The sequence below is a fragment of the Plectropomus leopardus genome, chromosome 1 (assembly GCF_026936395.1).
Source record: "Plectropomus leopardus strain MGB_pleo_1.0 chromosome 1, ASM2693639v1, whole genome shotgun sequence".
NCBI lineage: Eukaryota > Metazoa > Chordata > Actinopteri > Perciformes > Serranidae > Plectropomus > Plectropomus leopardus.
In genome coordinates, this window is record NC_142176.1 from 5,486,355 (window position 1) to 5,506,409 (window position 20,055).

Sequence of the window (20,055 nt, forward strand, 5' to 3'; positions counted from 1 at the left end):
TATACCATAAATACGATATTTCGAAGGAGCACATGAAGGCAGCATAATAACCATAATAATAATTATGATAATAATGTAGTGTGCTTTGTCTGTTCACTGCACTGAATGCACATTTTTACAATTTTTGGTAACATTAGTATTTTGTTTCTGCTGAAAACAGGAGACGCGCTTTTCAACATAACTAACTGATAAACTGGAAAATAAGCCGTGTATTATTTGAGAGAAAATGTGAAGTTATCAGGCAGCTCTGGCTGAAAACTTTTTAACTTTTTGACAGCGATGCAGTGTCAATAAAGTGAGGCGCTGACATTTTTATTATAACCTCTCTTTTTTTAACTCCAGAGTTCAGATAAGAACAGTCCATTGTGTCAGCCAGGAACAGGTCCTTTATTGTGTTGCAGAGGGCAGTCAATTATGCTGCAGTTTCTCCATCACACTCTTTCAATGTCAAACCCTCTGTCGCTTTCTAGTCGTGTCTCTTTGGCATAATCCTTTTATGGTTTAGAATAAAGTAGTTTCTGACTTTGGTACACAGAGCACATACTGTATGTTTGCACTTAAGGCATTGTGCTGCTTTCATGAAAGTGAGGGAGATGCAGCTCCTCGCAAACACCTCCGTCTCTTTGAACTGTTTCCTTGTAGATCTCCTTCTGCTCTCGTTTCAAAAAGGCTTATTTTCTCCACTGCTCCTGCTGCTTCTCTCACAACTTCCACCTCTTTCTCTACTGTACATTTTATAATTGCTGCCACTGTTTCAAGGGACTCTGACTGCCTGAGACATCACCTGCATCAACATAAAGCCGCACTGCTATAATACGATTTTATGGATCCAGCCAGCCTCGGAATAATAAATACGCTACAACTCTGTTCATTCTTGTTGAGACAAGCTCGAATTTAAGAGAAAACCTCTCTTTTCTGGTAGATGTGATGCTCTTTTTTAGAATCATTCAACCTTTTGAAACTTGAGCAAATTGGTTTTATTTCTTTAAAAATTATGGGAAGAGGGCAATGGAGTGTTTCTTTGTATTTATATTGAATTTATATTGACGTTATGCGTCATGCATCTTGCATCATTTGTCCTCTGGTTTTAATTTTCTCCTAACTCTGCCTTAGTTTCTTTTCGCCTGTGTTCAATAGAGCTGTTTGGCCTTCCGTTGTTGTATCACCGTCTATATATCCTATTTCTGCTTTGCTTTGTTTGTCAAAGCACTTGTAAGCTCTGTGTTTTAAGGTTCTATATAGTAAAGTAATAATAATAATATTATTAATAATTATGGGGGCGGCACGGTGGCTTTGTGGTTAGCACTGTTGCCTCACAGCGAGAGGGTCCCTGGTTCGAATCCTAGTTGGAACGGGGTTTGGTCCGGGCAGGGGCCCTTCTGTGCGGAGTTTGCATGTTGCATATCTATATGTGTCAGCCCTGCGATGGTCTGGCGACCTGTCCAGGGTTAGCCCCGCCTTCTGCCCAATGACAGCTGGGATTGGCTCCAGCCCCCCCGTGACCCTTACGAGGACAAGCGGTTACAGAAAATGACTGACTGACTGATATTAATAATTATTATTATGCGCAATGTTAAAGCAATGTCATAAGCAAAGCAGTAAAAGTAATACTTTCAAGAAATTTGTAAAAAAGTACAAAAACCTACTATTACCTTAAAATGAGTAAAAACGAACAAGGAAATGACACAGAAAAATCATGCAAAAAATGCAAAAATTATAATTATTCTATAATAATAAATATGTAAGGTGATTTAAAGAGAAGCTTTTTTCCTTTTTTTTTCATTTATTTCGCCTAGGTTTTTAAAAAATTAATGATAATAATAATTTTCTAAATCTAGTATTTTCTTAGAGTTTGTGGAAAATTTCTTATCAAGTTGCTCATTGCCTTATTTACCATGTTTTCTGCTCAGGTTTAAAGGTTTAAATACTTGTGATGTCGCTCCAGGTTTTCAAGGGTTAAGCATTCAGTTTATTTACATTCGGTATTTACTGCTCTCTGTAGGGGTTTTTCTTCACGTCATTCCTATGCAGGATTTAAATAGCTTTCATATTCATTAAGGATTCACAAGAGACGATTCATGCATGTAATTAGTGTTTTTAATTTGATCTCATTGATATCAGAGTTACTGTTTACTACAGCTCAATCAGAGCTGCGTTAAGTCGCCGCTGATGCAGCTTTTCCCTCTGCTGCTTCTTCACATTAAAAGTGTCCAGCTGGTGAAACAGAGGGTGGTTTTATTCTGAAACTATCACAGGAAACTCAGGATGCACCGATTCGACTTTTTCAGGCCCAAGACCAGTACCGGGGTTTAGGGTATCAGCCGATGCTGATTACACATCCGAGCCAAAGGAGCCAAATCAACCAAGACTGATTTTAATAATTAGAGCTTAAAAATTGGGATAGAGGGCAGCCACTTAATTTCTTTCTTTTTCTTTCTTTCTTCCTTTCTTTATTTACATGCGTGTACTTCTACCCCCATGTGATGAGATGACATTATTTCTCTTTTCTTTAAGGATTTCTCTTTTTTAAGTATTTAATTGTGTCAGGAAGACTGATAAGAATTAGAGCTTAAAAATTGGGATAGAAGGCAGGCACTTCCTTTCTTTCTTTCTTTCTTTCTTTACATGCATCTACTTCTACCCCCATGTGACAAGATGACATTATTCTCTTTTCTTTAGGGATTTTTGCAAGTATTTGATTGTGTCAGGATAGTGTTGAGTTTCATTTCAGAAAAGAACATCAGTCTGGTAAATGCATTCACAGCATTCAGCTTCTGTGATTGGACTTTTGGATATACTATGATGCAGTATTTGCTGGATTTATACCCCTGAATAGCAGAATTTGCAGTGGAAGCAAAAAAGGGAAGAATTGCTTGACATCTGGTCAAAGCAGCTGATTCAAACATTTGGACTTCATTAACAAAAGAGAAAAGGTGAAAGAGGTGGGAGGGAGACGAGCTCTGGGAACAGCTGATGAGGGTGACTGAAAAAGGTCTTTTTCTCTCCGTGCTCACATATTGCTTGATTGGACACTTGAGGTTAATTGCAGTGGTATAAAGGTAAGCGTGATTACTTGATTGATTACGGGCCTGCTTCCCAGACTGTCATTAAGCTTTATTCTGGACTCAAATGTGAATCCTTCAGTGGAGTTTCTGTGTGAGAGTTGTCTCTATACCGCAGAGTTTTCAAAGTGAGGGAGACCGATAGAGACTCAGCTGGTGTGTCTTGTATCTTTTAACACCTGTCTGCCTTTTATTTCCTGTCTTTTTTTGTGAATTATTATCACACAATTCAGAAATGTCAGGAAAATATCAAGGTTCAAGGTTTTTCCCTCCTGATGGACAAATATGAATTTAATGCAGTTATGTATAATAACAGTGTTACCTTTACATTTATTTTTTTGATCTGATATTTAGACCCATTGTCTTTTATCTAAGCTTGCACAAGTCAGGTTACACCACTGCCCTATTTTCTAGTGTTAGTGCATGTCAACTCGACAGAAAAGCAGCAATTTTGGCATGTTCTCCCCCGCATAGGCGCTTTATAGCACCATAACATGACTGCTTCTTTTTGCTGTAACGGGGCTTATGCACTAAGAGTGCAAGAGTTTGACCTCATGCAGAACAACAGTATGATTTTGAATGAACACAGCGTCCGTGTTCTCTCGCACAGTGCATGTGATGCTGATTTTCCACTGTTTTTTGCAGCAGAGTTAAATGACATTAAATTGGACTTTGACTTCCACAACCTGTTTCCAACAGAAATCTGACATTGACAAGAGGCAGAAGTTATGGTGATAATTTTACTTTTAAGGCAAAAGATGAAAGAAATTTTGCTCACAGCTAAATTCTGAATGTATGTATGTGTGTGTGCTTTACAAAGAAAAACAATCACAAAACAAAACAAAAAAACAATACAGCAGATACATTCAAATGTTCGGTTTTATCAAGGCTTAATGTGGTTAGGTTAAGGCACAACAAAAAGAACCCCACAAAAAAAACTGAACACAACTTAATAGGTTTCACTTGGTTTTGTTTATGAAAGGATCATGTTTTGGCTCATATACTACTACTTTAGAAAATCTGATCAGTACTTATGAAATATAGAAATGCAACATTATTGTGATTTGTATACATTTTCTTCTGATATTTATGCTGCTGTCCTTATCCTTTGCTCTTAATACATATTTTGTTTGACACACATTTATGTGTTTTATCGAGGGACATGATGTCATAACACAGTCTGTGTGTGTTACATCAGAAATCAGAAATACTAAATTGATCCCTGGGGGGGAAATATGGAGAAAGAAGTTATTCCACATTGAAAAAACAAACTCTCTTCAACAGCATGTTTAGAAAGGGAACAGCTCACTAAGTTACTAGTTGTAAAGTTGTACAACTTTGTACCAGTTGTACATGAGGAGGAGGATCTTGAGTTGGATTCAAATTTTGATAGAGAGCCAATGAAGTGATTTCAGAACTGGGGTAATGTGGGAGCAGTAGGAGTCTTGGTGAGTAGTCTTGCAGCAGAGTTTGGGCCAGACTGTAACCTAATGACAGCATCTTGGTTAAGGCAGGAATAAAGAAAATTACAGGAGTCTAACCGGGAGGACACAAAAGCATGAATCCCTGTTTCTAATTGCTGAAATGATAATAGTGGGCACATTTTTTGCAATGTTTGTTAGATGAAAATAACAGGACTGAATTACCGTCTTGACATGTATAGTGCAAAAATGATAGTTTGAGCAGGAAATACTGAAGCGCCTCTCCTGTGGTCCCTCCGTCAAAGAGTAGATTCTGCCAGTGAAAACAAGTTTTTTATTCACACACAACAGGATGATTCTGTGTTTTTCTCTTTCATTATCATCCTACATCAGTTGGTTTCTGCCTGACTTCATACACGTGATCCGTAACTGGATAACTTTTCAGATAAACACCTCTGATTACACAAACACACCTGGCACTGAGTCTGAGCTCTTGTTATCTGCCTTCTGTGGACATGTAATCAAACCTCACTGTGTAGAATTGAAGTGGATAGCAGGCAGGCCGGATAACGTTATACATAACAAATGATCTAAAGCTGTTTTCAACTCGACACTCGACACTGTAACTAAACCAAATCAACATGTAGCATATTTGCATGAAAACCGACAGAAAACAGTAAGCCAGCACTTTGTATTGTTGTGATCCTGTAGAGGGACAATACTGATGTGATGCTAATTACAAGCTGCACAGAGCAACAATGACTCAGATGTGCTACAATATCAACACTGAGAAATATACTATGAGATTAAATCACTAGGTCTTTTATCTATCGAGGGCAGAGACATTTTTATATTTGTTTACATCTTATTTTGTAGATTCATATAGACATTTAACTGAAAAGGAAACAGCAGTGAAGGTTTGAATAGTTTGGAAAAAACAGACTTCTTGTACTGTGCTCACCAAGGAGAGTTATCGGTCATGACAGCGATACTTTGTTGATTTTTAACGAGATTTGTAAAACTATTTGGATAGTGTGTGTAAATGAACTGTGCAGAGTTTGAGGTGCTTGAAGCACTTGAATTTGGCACTCAGAAATTTACGTACTGGAATACCTTGAAAATCAGATGTTTTTTTTAAACTTGGTATTTAAAAAGTAATTGAATATAATTTAGAGAGACAAAGGGAGGAGAGCCGGCATCAGGACGAGGCTTACCATTTCATTTAGGAATTTACGATGGTTGTGGAAAAAACAATTTTATCCTCGAAAATAGAAATGGGTGCTTGAAAAAGTACTTGAAAGGCCTTGAATTTGACTTGATTCTGTCTGCATGAACCTTGACTGTGATAAACGTCCTTCCATTTAACCAGTGCCTGTACCCCCCTATTGAAATCTACAAAAATATGAATAACACCAGCCAAACCAACCAAACATCAGGGTAAAAAGGGTTAAAGAGTCCAGCAGGTTATTAAAAAAGCATACAGTAAAGACTCTCTATAGAAGCACACATGAAAATCTGCATGTAATCCTGAAGTAGCTGTTGTTGTTTCTCTCCATGTGGCATCCACAGCTGAGTAGCTGCAGAAACAGAGCAGGCTGAGGAGACAGGGCAAGCACTGCATTTAAATAGACATGGTGTAATATTCACAGTATAATGCATAATTCAGCCCCGTACTGTGGATTAAAGCCTGCTCCCCAGCTGTTACAGAGAGCCACTTAAAAACAGCATGTCGCACGACAGCCAGGACCCTGAACTGTTACTGATATCATGAGGCTCCTTGTTGCTGTTTAGCAGTTGAATTTCTCTCCAAAATGTGCACCAGAAGCTGCCTAAGAAACTCATTCATATATTGGTGATTTTTTTAAAGACGCTCCTGTTTGCCAGTTTCTCTATTTGGAATAACTCTCCAAAAACACACATTTTCCAAACTGAGGGTGAGACATGGAAAAGAAACTACAGAATTACAGCAAATGTTCACACGCACAGATGTTTTTTTCTTTTTAACAGTCACACTTACCAAACACATGGCCACACAATGAAACACACACACACACACACACACACACACTCCTGAGGATAGTGTTTTCCATCGACAAATAGCCCCTATCAGAGATTCCAGCCCGTGTTGCCATGGCAATGATTACATTTATCCAAACACAGGTTTCTTTCTTATGACTTGCGGTGCCCTCCACCCCGTCCTCAGGGGGAGTGTTTCCAACATAATGCATGGGAATGCAACCCTGGAACAACATCACATGGAGCCAATTGATCAAGTCTGACACACGGGGAGAGCCTGGTGTGCACAGGAAGAGAGCTCTGACAACAATAGACACCAAAAAATAAATAGAGGAGAGAAAAGAAAAAAAAGTACAAACCTCTGCCAACACTGAACAACATCTCCAACTGGCAGTCTCGTCTGAAGACATCGCACCTGTCACTTACATCTCAATATTTCTTGAACCTGCATACTTTTCTATTTGATGCGAGTATAATTTAACATCTCTAGAATCGGATTCATTGCTTTTCAACAAAAGAAAAGGAAAGCCTCTATGCCCGCAAGATTAAAAGGATTTTTTTGAGAAATGCAGCTGAAAGTCAAATAAACTGACTGAGACAGACAGATAACAGAACATCCGATGTCATCGCAGAGGGCTTCGGCAAAAAAGCTTAATTTTTCTGTCATCCAGCAGTAAAGTAGAGTAGAAAAATACGTCTTCATGGTACTATACAGCACTATCAGTATTTTGGTGTCTGATAGGCCTTCCATATGACATACAAAGCCAGCAGTGCATCAAAAAGTCCATGCATGCCTGAAATATTGATCTTTAAGATGAAATTGGTGACTTTAACTTAAATTCAACTAAATTTATTTGTTACATGAAATCGTAAAACATGTTTAAAGTGAAATGTAGTAGTTGTCAGTTCTGCCAATTTGTAGTAGCGGTACTTTACACAAATGGATGTTTCTGCAGTAAAACCTGCTGAATTATCTACAGCACAAACTGTTCATGTGTCACACCTAATGTGAAAGAATTGTAGACATGTTTTTTTAAAATGGAAATTGTAAGACTTGTAAAACTCAATGTGCCATGTAGAAAAGTGTACGAGGTTTACACTTGATTTTGATGCATAAATTATGCAAAATGCATCATCTCCAGCATGCCAGACTTGCACTGCCAGATCTGTGCTACGTCTGTCAGTGCAGGAGAAATGTTTGGCCCCATGCAGCGTCAGCCCAACACATTTCACTCCCAACTCGTCAGTTACAGTCGTTTGGTCAGTGACCCTATATGCCCTCTAGGCAAAAAAAAAATAGTTTAGGAAATTGAAACTTCAAAAATTGCAAAAGACAGCACTGACTGAGGGTGTGACTGGAAATCAGAGTCAACAAGTGTGGGAATTTTTGATTCCTTATATCCTTTTGGTTTCACACAGGACACAAAAACTTGCCTCTTGAGTGTTAGTCCTGTGTTTGTTAGACCTATCCACCACCCCTCTCACTCTTCATACTACGTCAGTTACTCTGAGCGTCTAATAATGATACAGCGCGGTGCATCTTACACAGACGCTACAGAGTGCCTCTGTGTGTCTGTATCAGACACCAAAGGCCACTGACCATGTCTGCGTATTTGACAGGTTTAAAGCTGGAACAGTTTGGTCATGCTCAGATAGTCGAAAATTTAAAATCAGGCATTGGTACATAGTTCTGTGGAGATTAAATATTATGTTGCGCACAACTGAGCTTCAACTCAGTTTTCTATGCCTAGTGTATATCTTGTAGGAAGAGCAAAAGGAGCCAAAATCAAAATAGTCTGCAGCAAAAAAAAGCTTTTATCAGTGGTTCATATCCATTCATTCAGAGTACCTCTTCACTGACAGACATCTACATTTCCCTCCAGTACATCGAGTACCTCCATCCACGGTAAATGCGGTAGTTTATGTACCACGATGTACTAATATCAATGTCTCGTGAAACCATGTAGCAGATGCATAGGCAGAGATAAACAGTAAGAAAACATGGGCTGCAAAGTCTAGTTTGTAGTTTTTTTTCAGTCCCAGAATCAGGTACTGCAGTGAAAATGACTGTTCAGTCAACAGATTTTTGTTTGTTGTCTTATTTTACTATACCTCCCTTTTTTAAATATTACAGTGCGTAATCTATTTTGTTCGTATTTGTACTCGATTGCTCTATTTTAGCTGCAGCAGCCTAATTTGAAATTAACAAGCAGAACCAAGGTGGGGTCTTTTTTGAAACAAATCCCGTCCCTGGCACAGCAGGAAATGCTGTACCTATTTTTAACCACAAACATGCAGTTTTTCAGCTGGGACAGATGGGAGGGCTCCAATTAGCTCACAGGAAACCCACAGAGGCAAACACCGAGATAACTAATAATGTGTCTTTCCCCGCACGCTGACACACTGCACCAGAAGGAGAGAAAAAAAAAACCCCAGCTCATCATGTCTAGAAGGATCTCAGTTTGGGAGGATTCTGATTATAAAATGTTGAAGTAATGAAAACTGACATTTTAGTAACAGGAAAGAGCAGATTTTTGTTGTGCATTCACAGATCTCTATGAATTTATTCATTTTGAATAATTTCGGATAAACTGCTGCTCACGCTCGCTGAGATACAAAGCGCCCGATGAATGAATGCATCAGTTATCTGACTCCCATTGTCTTCCATTCATTGTTTAACCCGCCCATCATTGTTTGACACTGTGCTTCTCATTTATTCATTTACCCTTTCTTTAATTCACCCACTCACAGTCATTCATTCATTCTTTCATTGAACCTTTTCTGTCATTCACAAACTCATTCACAGACTGACCAAATCATTCATTCATCCATTCTTACCCATTGATTCTTTTTGAAAATATCCCTTCACTTACTCTTAAAAAAAAAAGTCTCATTCATTCATTCACTTGATGATTATTTAGTGACTAATTCATTCACCCCATTCACTCACTCATTCATTACAACCTCTCATCCATACACACACACATAATTCATTCATTCATTCTAAAATTCATCTGATTTATTCATTTGTGCATTCATTCAGTCATTCGTGCAGTGATGGGCTGGTTGACTTTTTGTGATTGATTGATTTACGAAGACAACTTTTTTTATTTTCATACACACTTATTACTTCAATCATTCTTCACTTCCTTTATTCATTTGTTTGTTTATTAATTGGCAAATTTCTTCTCTTTATTCACTCATTAACTATTACCTTCCCTACATACACTGTCCTATACTTCATCTGTTCATATCATTAGCTGGTAAGTTAGTTTGTTTATTCATTCGTTCATTCATTCATGCTTCAGTTAATTTAATTAATTCCTTTAGTGATTCATGTCCTGGTGGGCTGGTTGACAAGCTATTGACAAGTGATTTACAAACTCACTCACTCACTCACTCAATGCATTACCCATTCATAATAAATATTTCCTTCCCTCATAAATTGTTCTTTATTTTTTAACTTAATTAATTTGTTCAGCTATTCTTAAATTTATTTATTTTATTCGTTTACTTATCCACTGATTGTCTTGTTAACTAATTATTGCTGATTGATTTATTTACATAGATAATTGATTGAGTCACTCTGCAGCTGATACGCTGGACCAGATGAATTATCTCGTCTCTCTTTAATTCGGCTGGATTGTGAACGGAGTTTGGTCTGTGTGACACTGTGTATCCTCTTAAATGTTGCACAAAGGCTTGATCACAATAAATAATTATACTGCGCTGCAAGATACTAGTTAACTAAGATTACTTCAACAAAATCGGTAGGTTTAATATTGAAATCTGCTTTGTGACCTCTTTTTAAAAGGTCAGTTCTGACCAAACTTATAAGCTGAATTCAGTGTTGTGCAAAATGTAAATGCAAATACTAAATACTGCCAGGTAAAACAGCTAAGATTATTAATCCACAAAAATGGTCTGAAAAAAGAGATTAAAGTGAAGCCATGATATTATCTGAACTGATGACAGATTTACTTAAATGTCTTCATTGATTTGTTTGATTTAGAACGTGTAAAAACGAAAATAGAGAAATGATTATAAAGCAGACTGAAGCAGAATATTTTCAGATGATGAAAAAACAGGAAGCAAAAGAAATGGTTTACATATTCCAAAAAAAGTGAGAAGTAAATACTTTTTTACTCCCACCCCTTCTCCAAAAGTCATTGAACTTTAAATATCCAGCTTTCTTATTAATGTAAACCTATGCTCTAATTAGTTAAACATACATGCATACACCCACATAAAATCAAATATCTACAATTTTATATTATAATTTACAGAAAAAGAAGAAGATAAACTAGGACGAAATAAAACGTGATTGTCACACCCCCTCTTCATCCCTCGTAAAAATATTTTTTTTATGCATTATTTTATACTTACTTATGGTTGGACGTTGTTTTAGCTCCGCATTAAAACGGTTCCATAGCTTCACACTACAGATTGATATACAAAAACCTCTTCCAATAATAATAATAATAATAATCTGAAGTTTATACGCCTTCCTGAGATTTAAATAAAAACAATAGAGACATCTCAATAATATTAAAATGACAGGAATAATTTAAAACTTATTCCCTTTAACTTGTTCCGTGTTGTCAAACATTTAGGCAAACCGGCACACTTTGCAGTCTGTTTTCAGTCTGATGTTTAATTTTAAGACATTTTCGGAGCACCAGATACGGTTTGCAGAAGATTTCTGGCCCGCACAAAGAGACACTGTGGCTGCAGGAAAAATCAACAAATCAACCATTTGTTAACAGTAAAAAATTAAATGGAATTTTCCATCAGTGCTGTGGTAGCAATTTAAATCTGCCAACTGCAGAGTCTAATGAAGAGGCAGAAAACCATGACTGTATAAAACCAGAAGTTGGCTGCAGGGAGAAAGGATTTACTGTTAGTGGCCTGAGAAGTAAAACAAAAATCCTAAAAGAGGACGTTGTGGTTTCTCTGCATAATCCAACAGACGTCAGTGAAAGGCTTCCAAAATAGCTGCGTGGACCTGGCCCAAGGAAAATGAAACTGCAAAGTCCCCTGAACATAAAGACGTTTTTTACCCTGGGAGGTACGAGCGGAGCCAAAACTGGTAACAGTTGTCCACCGGGAAAATTATTTCCACATCCTGTTTTTAATAACATGTCAAAGCATTCACAAATTCAACCACCAAATATATGAAAACATAACTGTTGAGAAAAGCAGTCCTGGCAGTTTCATATTGGCATCCTGCCTCATCATTAACTGAAGTCAGATCCATGAGAGGATAAACAAACGAACAGAATGAAAGTTCACTTAGTTTAGGAATCACTGAAAATAGCTCATTTCCCTCATCGTCACATGATATGAGTCCTGCTACTTTCGTAACGTCATCATTTAAAGTAGGAATGAGGAAGGACGAGAATATTTTTGACCGGTGACGTATGTTGGTCCTTGGATTCATTTTGCTACTCCTCATTTTACTTCACTGTGCACCAACCAGATCTGGTGGAAATCACACAGCCTGCTAGCCAAGTTTACATGGATAAACGCCGAGGCCTCTGCCCACCCTCCAAAAAAAAAAAAACACATTCTCATCCAAACTCGCCACTTATTCAATGCCTTTCATGTCTATATAAGACGTGCTGGGTACCCCTCCTGTGTTTATTGTTAACGTTCTGTGACGCCGGTTTAATTTACGCCTGTGTTTTTTTCGCCCTGCATTGTGTCTTTTCAAAATACATCTGCGTTATTCCAGAATTGGAGGAGATTTTCTGTCTCACCCATGAATATTTAGAGATTGCATGCTCATTATGAAAAAATGCACTAATTATCCATGTTGAATTTGTTTTAAAACACAATAAAATACAATTGCAAAATGCTAAACAATGCTAAATGTTCACATTTTGATAGTTAAATTGTCCTCCAATTCTGGAATGTACAGTTTCTGCTCGTTAGATTTATTAAGTATTTTTGATTTATGTTTTTTTATTGTTGTTTATCCTATAGGAAAGCTTGAGTGTGAAAGGGGGACAAAGAGGTGATGGCACGCAGCAACGGGCCACAGGTTGGAGTCGAATCTGCGGCGGCTGCGATGAGGACAGAGCACCTGCTCTTCTAGGTGAACTCATATTTACATTTTTGTCCTTGTTCAACAAAAGCACACGGCTAGTTTTAGAAAAAAATATCATGGTTTGGCTCAACATTCATATGTGAAGTGAACAGCGGGCTCCTGGGGTCCGGAGATGTTGGACACATCCACTGTCCCTCCTGCCCGTCCTGTATGGACTTTCATCGTTACCAGCAGCGTTTCAAACTGATGTCAGGGTGTATCTTAAGTACTCTTTTAATTGTCTTGTTTTTATGGTTTACTTATCTCATATATGAACATACTTTTTAGGTATTTGTAGCGTTAGCTGACGAGGGGAGACTGGAGTGGGCACGATGTGTCCACATGTTAACACCTCTAGTCAGCTGTAATTAAATAGAAGTCAAGACATTTACATCATAAATCATCAAAATGTCATCACCTCTACATGGATAGAGTCAATGGACACTAAAAGGAAAGGCCTTTAATATTGCCTTTTTTTCCCCCTAAAAAGCGTAACCAGTTAGTAACCACTTAATGGGTGTCAGGCTACTGAAAACAAATCAACCAAAACTGACATCCGTAGTTTGAAGGGTTGAAGTGCAAAGACCGTTCATTTGTGACAAAGTATTGCACTGGACCCACACTCATACGTTCACACAGCTTCTGGTCCACACGGGCAGGGCCTACTAGATTTAATTAAGATGTAATTAATTTATCAGCACTGAAAAACAAAAAATAACCACAGCTTTCACCTCAAAAGAAGCCATCAAGAACAGACTAATTGGAGGATCAGCGGAGAGAGACGAGGAGCAGGAAGGCACAATAACAAATTATCTGAATGAGAGGTGAAGGAGCATAAATAAATTTAAACCGACCTACTGCAGTGAATGAAATCAAAAGAAAAACAGAAACTGTGGAAGCCAGTGGGAGGGTGTGTGTGTTGTGTGTAAGAGTGTGTGTGTGTGTGTGTGTGTGTGTGTGTGTGTGTGTGTGTGTGTGTGTGTGTGTGTGTGTGTGTGTGTGTGTGTGTGTGTGTGTGTGTGTGTGATCAAAGAGGGAGACAGGGAGGGAGGGGGAGGCTGTGATGTGCCACTGAGGGAAACAGTCGAGCAGTTTGGTTAATCACACAGGTCTCCAGTTTACATTCAACAGATATTTGCAGAAGACAGATGGAGTAGTTATTCGAGAAAATGTGGTAGCTGAAGTGAAATCTCAACCCGCACCACGGACATGCACAGACATTTTGATGTGTATGTGTGCACTTACTCCGCTTGGCTGAAATTTGGGAAAGTTTAGGTCTTGGATAAATGCAAAAAAGTGACTTCAAACATGAGATAAAAAATGTTTAAATCGAACCCACAATCTTTCTAACCTTCATCAAAGTGCTTGCATGTCAAAGTGCTGCACTGTAAAAACCCAACATGCACCCCAACATCCTCTCTGCAACTTCTGTGGTAAAATATTTGCTAAAAAAAAACCCAGAAAAGAACATAATCCAGGCAGCAATTACGTTTCACGTCCAGTTATTTGGAAAACAAATTTGTAGTATACAAACACAATTTCTTGTAGACATAGCTGAAAAACAGATATAAGGGGGAAAAATAATGGATAAAGTGTCTAAGAATTTGTTTGGCAGATATTTCAGTTGCAATGATTCCCCCGTTGGCCAGCTGCTGCTTTGAATTAATTTTTGTAAAACGCTCTTCCCTCCCCTCCTCTCTCTATTTCTGTTTACAGTGACAAAGCTCTGTAGAGAGAGGCGACGGGGACAATTCACAACACCCACTGTGATGTTTCATCTTTTATAAAGCGACTTTAACCTTAACTAACCAGCAGACAATTACCTTATTATGGTGTTAAGCAAATACGAGGTCTAAGAAATCTAATGCAACATGATGAAATCAGTGAGAAACAACAGAAGCACTGAAAAAGTCCCCCCACACACATTACCACATAACCAGCAGAGATATATTCACCCTGCTGTGCACTCCGTGTTAAAATACACAGTTCAGGCAAATCAATAACTGCTGAGTAAATCACCTCCATAAGCCATCCATCCATTCATTATCTAAACCCAAACTAAGCACCTTCTTGCCGTGAGATGATAGTGCTAACCACCGAGCCGCTGTGCCGTCCCACGTAGTGACGTTGTGTGCTGACACACATAAAAGAAGATGTTTTGTAGCAGCAAAAACAGTGAGGAGTTCCTGCAGACACTGACAGAGATGAATGCTGACACTGAAGGTGAGCATCATCGCTCACTGAGCAGGTGCGTGTCAGACTTTCTTAAAATGATAATTAAAAATATGAAATGTAACTTTTACGCTTTAAAATGTCTAAAAACGAGACCAACGTCATAGGATTTGTTGCATCGTTTACATGCATTATCGCAAATATTTGCAACAATGTTAAAACCCAGAGAAATCTGTAACTTTAGTCATGGAAGCTACGTGTCATTTAATTGCTGTTGCCTATCGATGGCGTCATATCCCCTTTGCGTTGACTGCCAGAAGCTGTCATAAATTCAATTTTTATCCAATTTTAAGCCACATTTTTACAATACTCTTTTAGAATTGTAGGTGTTTTTAACTATATGTTTTAACCAAGTTAAGGATTTTAGTCATCAGACATTTTTATCTGAAGTTATCAGAGAAAGAAGCCGAGTAAATGGCAGTTCAGCTCCAACCAGTCGGAAAACACTGATTTTTTCCCGTGAATCCGGTTTAAATGACTGCGTAAATTTGTGTGGTAGTGGAGGAGACCTCTGAGGATAATTTGGTACGGTAAAACCCTCCTGAATGATGAACACTGAAGTAAACCTAATTAGGAAAAACTGACTGCAATGATGGCATTCCTGCATCTTTTGTTATTGTTTTGACTGAGAGAACCTGAGCAGCATAAAATTACATATTGTACATTCAAAAGAATAACAGAAGCTAGAGAACGACAATAAAACAGAAAATCTTAGAAAAACTTTAATTTTCTTTACTTTGTCCAGAAGGGAAATGAAGCCACTGTGCTCTGCATGTTTACATCCAACATTTCACTCACTACGAATACTCCTCGTGGAGAAAAGTATTTGAAGTTGCAGCCCCTTCTCATTCTGAAGTCGTCATATACCACCGTTTTTGCGGTGATTTTGACAGAAGATTCCTTTACAAAAATCGCCCTTTTGTGGCTGTATGATACGCCACCGGACAGGGTCAGCTAAGAACGTGGACGGACGGAATCTGATACAACGGCGCTAGATGGCGTCAGGTTGAAACGCTGCCAGTAAGAATGTAATGTAAGGCGCATGAAGGTCCCTCCAGGGCTGACAAAAGGGGCAAACCCCAGACTTTCATGCGGGACTCTGGCGTGCGCTCCCCATCTGATGTGTGCTTAATCCTAAACGTGCTGTTGCTGACTCCCCGGCTTGGTTGCCACATGCTGACATCACAGTGTCGGCATCCCGGAACGTCAACAGCAGACGCAGAAGGATACCTAGAGCGTAATATGCACACTGTTAAGCAGCAACAGGTGGCGACTTGGGCTGAGAGCGAGTTGGAAGTTCAGTTTTGAGGGATTTGTTTTTGCTGTGGCAGTTTTTACTTAATTCATGAGAAATAAGGACGTTTCAGTGACGAGATAAAGACAAACCATGGACGTATAAATGTGATGAATGAATGGACCAACATGAAGATGCTGCCATCTCATCTCATGTGAATCTGTCTGCAAGCAGGCAAGTTCTGACTCGTCTTCATCTCATTTTTCACAAACAGCATAATTTCCCAATTCTCTCAGTATAAAACAGGCTTGCGGTGAATGTTATTGTTTGTGGCAATTTGCACTCATCATTCTCACCTCCAGCCTCCTCCTCTCACTGTAACTCTCATCCGAGTGTCCTTACATGCGTATGAATAAGCGCTACGGCATTATGGTACACAGTGACTCCTGTGCACAATTACAAATCAAACCATTTACATGGATCGAGATGAAGTGTGTGTGGGGGATCTCGGTCTTTGCAGACCATGAAACTGACTCATTTTCATGTAAGCGAGTCAAGCTTCGGCGTGCTGATTGGTTGCGTACAGCCTTGGCTTGTGCACACACACACGCACAAACCCGCACACATGCACGCAGAGAGATCCACCCCAGGCTCTTTAGAACGAGCATTAGTCACTCCACATAAAAGCATCTAGTCACTCCAAAGCAGGAGAGCAGAGAGAGCGAGTGGGAGACGAGGTCTGTAGAGGTCTGGTCATGGCAGCCATTTTCCAGCACGTACAATTGCTGCTCGGGCAGGACAAAAGCCGAGAACGCTTTAATGTTGGAGAGCCGGGCTCAAGTTTACATAACAGTGATCGATACAGGAGGAGACGCCCCCCTGATCCTGGCTCATCTAGGATTTGCGTTTCCCATGTCCACGCCGGCCTAGACTGACCACGGGGTGAAGCTTGAGGTCGTCTGACTGTAATAGATGTTGACTGCACACGTGGCACTTACGTAACTGGATATTAAATATCAGCATTTAACATTAACGCTTGTCAGACAGTTCAGAACAAGAGGAACACATACTTCTGTTGTACATGGCAAAGAATAATGCTGAGATTTGATCTGAATCTTGAAGTTGTCTCGAGTTAAATAGAACCACTAGTGAGCACCATGCGTCTGTAATGTTAGATAATAGTGATATACTGCTCCCTGATAGTGCTATCAGACTGTGTAAGATGCAATCATTGAAACATTTTGTCAAGCTGCTGCTATCTGACAGACCAAGAGGAAATGCAATAAAACCAAACAGGTTTTGGAGAAAAAGATAGAAGCAGTAGAGGGACTGTTACTAACGCTCTAGACTGTGCAGCATAATTTAATGTGTGATGAAGAATTGACGTACTGTTCAGTGCAGTGAGATTTCCGTCTTCAACTGCAGACATGCAGGTTTTGGAGGAGAAGTTAGTGAGTGAAAACTGAGTACAAAGATGTCCTGTTAATGCAAAGTTTATGTAACACGTAAATCTATGCAGACTGGAGGGAGTGGTTGGGGGGAGTTGGACTCCAGTGGAAGGGAGGTCCTCAAAAAGCCTGTAGAAAAGTTTGGTTTGCAAGGTTTTTTTTTAATTTTCTAATAAATACATGCCTTAACTTAACAGAATTTGGTGAATAAATTGGTAAAGAGGCCTGAGGAAATTGGTGTGATTTCTTCCAAAAACATGGGAAAAAGGCAATGAGCAACTTGGTAAAAAAATATTCCACAAATTGCAGGAAATTATATATATATATACATTTATATATGCACATATATATTCCGTAACACAATTTTAAATATATCATTGAATTAAAAGAAAGAATTAAAAATGAAGCTTTCTTGACATTTTCCCTATTTTATTTATTTATTTATTTATTATTTTTATCTAATAATCTTCCAACGACTAATTTTAAAGTAATTTTCTTGTCACCATCCATTTTTTTTTTCTTGAAAGTTGCTCCTTGCTTTTGTTTAAGGTCAAAAGAAGTCAAACCACTTTCTCAGGTCACCGAGGTCTGAACGCTTGTGGAAAAAAAAAGATATCAATCCAGGTTCTAAAGGGTTAACCATAATCATAAGTGTTTTTTGTGCTTAAACTTAACCTCACATTAACCGCAGTTTTGTCACAACATAAAATTGAAAGTTTGGATGTAAGAGAAATGACAGAACGAGAAGCTATTCTTCTCATGTAGAGCAAGTCACGACCACATGTTAATTTACAGAGACCCAGCGTTCCCCCATGAGCAAGCAAGGCGACAGCAGCGAGAAAAAACTCCCCTTGAACGGGAACAAACTTCAAGCAGAACCAGGCTCTGGGTGGGCGGCCATCTGCCTCGCCCTTATCAGAGCTTGTTTGCTGTAATTGGGATTGATGAGGGCAGTAAGAGGGAACCATATAGTCAATTTTTAATCTTGTGCATCCAAAACAATCGTCCGAAAGAGTCCAGAAAACTTTGTAGAGATGCGGAGTCAGTCATAATTCTCTTCAATTTGAATCAGCATAAATAACATGCATTAAAGGACATTAATTTTTATTTAATGGTATAACGTTTAACCCTTTGAAACCTGAGCCGGCTGGCTTTTTTTCCCCAAAAACATGGGAGGAAGTCACAAGTTTTAGTTTAATTACCTGAAATTTATCCCAAAAAAGAAAGGAAAAAAACTAAAAATCAAGAAAGAAAAATAATAATAAAAAAAACAAAACAAAACCGAAACTAAATCATAAATAAATTTATCAGTTTTAAATACATGTGAAAGGTGTCTGAATGCAGCATAAGAAAGCTGATATGGTTCTAGGGTTCAAGGGGTTAAACTGAAGGTCCAGTAGTCTCCAGAAATATCAAAAAACACTCATTCACATTGCTGCTGTAACACATTCAGTCTGATGTTCATGAGAAATTATCCACTGTAAAAATTATCAAATGTAGGATGTCTCATTGTTAAAGTTAAGGCTGCTGAGATGTACGTATGCTGTAGCCTAATATAGCAGGCCTCCATTATTAATGTAATTTGACTCATCATTAGTCAGGGGCTCTATAAAGCCTGTTATTTGGGTTACATTATTCAGCAGTGTATGCCCAAAAGAACAGATGTGATGACTGAAAAAAACTCCAGTTGTTTTCTTTTTTTTTTTTTTTTTTTACGAGTGAAAGTGGGGCTAAAATTTAAATGTAACTTGCAAAACAATTAGCAACAGCACAAGTGTCATATTGTATTCTGATGTAATATATTGTAGACAATGACAGGACATTAATGTGACGCGCCGCCGGACGGTACCATCCCAATGTCACAGGGTTTGTTTTGTCCTTGGTGCTCAGGAAAAGGAGAATCTGTCTGTCTAATCTAATCATGAGCCTCCTGAGGTATTTTTAGACAAATTGTTTTAACGGCACGCAGTCGGCATTTAACTGCAAGTCTGATCCAAGGAGAGATAATGGAAACAAGCAGTAAAATCAAAAAAATTAGTAGTGAGTCGATACTTTTCACAAAGGCACGCTGACTGTAAAGATTTGTGCAAGAACGTTTTCTTTTCAAATATTTACACATCTAACCTTTGAAAAAAGAAGTAATCATAAGCCACTTGTCCTTCTGGTTATTTTAAACCACAAAGCATTTTAAGCTTTGATAAGACAAACTAGTATGACTCTAGTCGGCCGCATCTAACATGAAAAAACAGGATATGAGAGAAGTTTGAGAGTTTGTGTATGTTTTATGCTTAAACCCACTTTTTGCTTCATGTGGTGCTTTTTAGTGCCATAACCATGGATGTATAAAGAGACCTGGATACAGCATTCGCAGCACAGACCAGTTCATTCCTACAAAAGTTGCTCAGAGACACATTAAGTGAAAAAGTTGGACGTCAGGGATAAAAAATTACCTGGATTTTCTGCATGATTGGGTTCATATAGCAAGAGTACTTCAGACTTCAGTGGCTGTTTCCAGTTTAATGCTCCACTAATATGAATGGGGATAAAATTATTG

At 38.5% G+C, this 20,055-nt stretch overlaps 1 protein-coding gene and 1 long non-coding RNA gene across 5 annotated transcripts in view; one reads left to right on the forward strand and one right to left on the reverse strand.

The window, feature by feature from the left end:
* LOC148190346 (uncharacterized) overlaps window positions 1–20,055 on the forward strand; it is a 146,084-nt gene that overhangs the window by 99,432 nt on the left and 26,597 nt on the right. For 3 of the 4 annotated variants that reach the window (XR_015778851.1, XR_015778849.1, XR_015778844.1), the window contains one exon: window positions 12,485–12,596. This is a non-coding gene — a long non-coding RNA (uncharacterized LOC148190346). Of the gene's footprint in view, window positions 1–12,484; window positions 12,597–14,303; window positions 17,292–20,055 lie in introns of those variants that run through there. The other variant, XR_015778846.1, reaches the window with a different exon arrangement.
* Window positions 1–20,055, reverse strand: part of kcna4 (potassium voltage-gated channel, shaker-related subfamily, member 4) — a 75,506-nt gene that overhangs the window by 36,300 nt on the left and 19,151 nt on the right. The gene's annotated exons all lie outside the window — the stretch shown is intronic.